The sequence below is a fragment of the Dipteris shenzhenensis genome, chromosome 30, assembly GCF_047967505.1.
Source record: "Dipteris shenzhenensis isolate YYH24624 ecotype China chromosome 30, Dip_SZ_1.0, whole genome shotgun sequence".
Lineage (NCBI taxonomy): Eukaryota > Viridiplantae > Streptophyta > Polypodiopsida > Gleicheniales > Dipteridaceae > Dipteris > Dipteris shenzhenensis.
Window position 1 is genome coordinate 32875362 of NC_141625.1, and position 2429 is coordinate 32877790.

The 2429-nt window shown below is 48.5% G+C and overlaps 1 pseudogene; it reads left to right on the forward strand.

Annotated features, from left to right (window-relative positions):
• The first annotated feature begins 522 nt into the window (after positions 1–522).
• Positions 523–2150, forward strand: LOC147882001 (uncharacterized; annotated as a pseudogene).
• Positions 2151–2429: the final 279 nt, after the last annotated feature.

Genomic DNA, 2429 nt, shown 5'->3' on the forward strand with positions numbered 1-2429 from the left:
CTTGTGCTTGATTGATCTTCACCCTTTCCTCCAATTCCCTGGTCTTGCCTTTGTGCTCCTGCATACTTCGATTCCCTAGAGGCTGAACGCTCTTCCTCTCGCCCTTTCTCTGCTTGTGCATTAAGCCTCCTAGAGATCTTGCTCTTGGGCCTAAGTGATCTTCACCCTTTTCTGCAATTCCCTGGTCTTTCCTTCCCACAAGCAACATCCTTCCCTGTTAGTTGGGTTGCAACTAATCGCTCGTTTTGCTATGGAAACATCTCCTTCCAACATGCGAGGATAAATTAATATCGGTACTACATGGCGGACGATTAATTCAACTATGTGTTACCAGGGAAAGGATTTGGTAGTGTATATGATGCTTTTTTTCAGTATCGGTCAACCGAGGAGTGGATAAGGAGCTTGCGGTTAATAAAAGAGATTTGGCCGACCCGTACCATCTAGTGCTCTGACAGAAAACCTGGCGAGTCTAATGTCAGATGAGATAACCTGTCCAACGCGCGCGACATTCCGAAACGTGCGATGATCCAAGAATGTCTTGCTAACCTAGATTTCGACCACCTGTCAGCAACGCTCCAAGAAAGCTGTGATGCAATTCGTCCTCTTTCCCGGGCTCTGTTATCTGATCGCGGTAATAAGGGTGCCAAAGATACGCTCATCGGATTGCAGCCTCCGAAACTACTACGGCTTATTGACTGCAAATCCACAGAAGAAGAGGGCGTAGTAGTGTTGATCGATAGGCCAGCGCATGATGAAAACAGTTACACAGCCGTGTCGCACACTTCTGCAGGTACGCCTGTAGCGGATGTTAACAACGTCTTGACTGCGAATGCGCTTCAAGGTATAGTGGAGAATCCCAACCGCGTTGCAAAGCTGGTAGAAACTACCAGGGGCAGGGCGAAACGGGTGAGTCTCACAAAACAGTGGTAGGCCATATTTTAAGAATGTGTGCGATTCTTCGGAGGGAGGCAGGAGCGGAATATGTTTGGCACGATGGCGTATGTATTGCACAGCATGACAAGGCGGAGCTGCAGGAGACCATCAAGCATATGGGATGGATCTATGCCAATGCCAAGGAGACGGTAATATTTCTGGCCAATTGCGTCGATCGGATACGCCGATGACTGTTTGGAATCTGGTTGGCACACGAGAGTATGGACGTTGCAAGAGGCTCTATTATCGAAGAGGAGGCGTTACTGCGTTTGCGTTCGCGGCCACGCTGGTAATGACTTAGGGGCTTGCGAAACGTTCCAGCAATTTGAGAGAGACCTTCAAAAATGGTTACCAGGATGAAACATCCACAGTGAGGGTTATTTGGCCCTGGTAATTCAACTGCTTGGTCTGATCTTCTCTCTTGATGAAGATCGCAACAATCCCAAGGTACCCCGTTGGGAGTGGTGCCTTGGGGAGAGCGTGTTCACTGTTCATGCTCAACCGAGCGTATCTAGCCTTCCTGGATTTGGAGACCATACTCAGGATTTGCAGTCGGCGAAAGAGCAGGCACGAGGGAGATTGGATCAACGCCACTAGCGGGGGTGATGGATTTCGTGGCCGAAAAGGACGAGGACATGGAGAAAAGCACGACAGAATTTTTCGCAAAGCAAGGACGGGAGGGACTGGCGACGGCACTGTTCCTAAGAGGGAGTTCCCGCATGCCAACTCTTCCCAATGCTGGTGATGTTCCCATGATACGCCCGGTGATGCACCCTGCCAATTCATGGCACCATAATGCTAGTGTGGATAGCAAAAATTCTGCTCTCCACCCTAGCATTACGGTGCCATGGTTCGTTCCATAGCTCTGATTTGAGGAGACCTCTGACATTTTTTGGATTGTTTGATGTGACGTCCTGAATTAGTTGTCATGTTTGCTCTGGCGTCCGCCTTTCGCTTAGTGGGAACCTTTGTTGTACTGTGCTGTGCTGTGCCAGAGTCTACTTGCAATCATAGCATTTTTGCCAGGGCTGCAAACTGTGGGATTAAAGCGCTCTAACAAACTCAGTGCTGAGCGCTCTGAAGCAATGTGCAGAAAACGTGCTGGAGTTGGAGGGTTCCAAAAATTTTATAAGACACTTGTCAAACAGGTTAGAGTCGCTGGTATCATCACACCTTCTTGTAACGTTCTCCGCCAAGCTTCTAGAATTCGACAATGACGAGGAGGAAGAATGGATGGAGTGGAAAAAGGTGCAACAAATGGAGTTGGAGAAAATTGGCCTTGAGGTAATAGAGAATCATTTTCTTCGACTCTCTAGGAGGTGGGGTATTGCAAAAGTGTAGTTGACCTACTCGAAAGTTGATGAATGGGAACCCATCCCCACGACATGGCCCAATCCGCATAATGCTCACTTATGCTGAGTTAGGTGAAGGTTTGCTTGCACGTAATCTTCGTTCCTGTAACGACTTGGGCTAGGCTGTTCTTCCACGTAGTAATT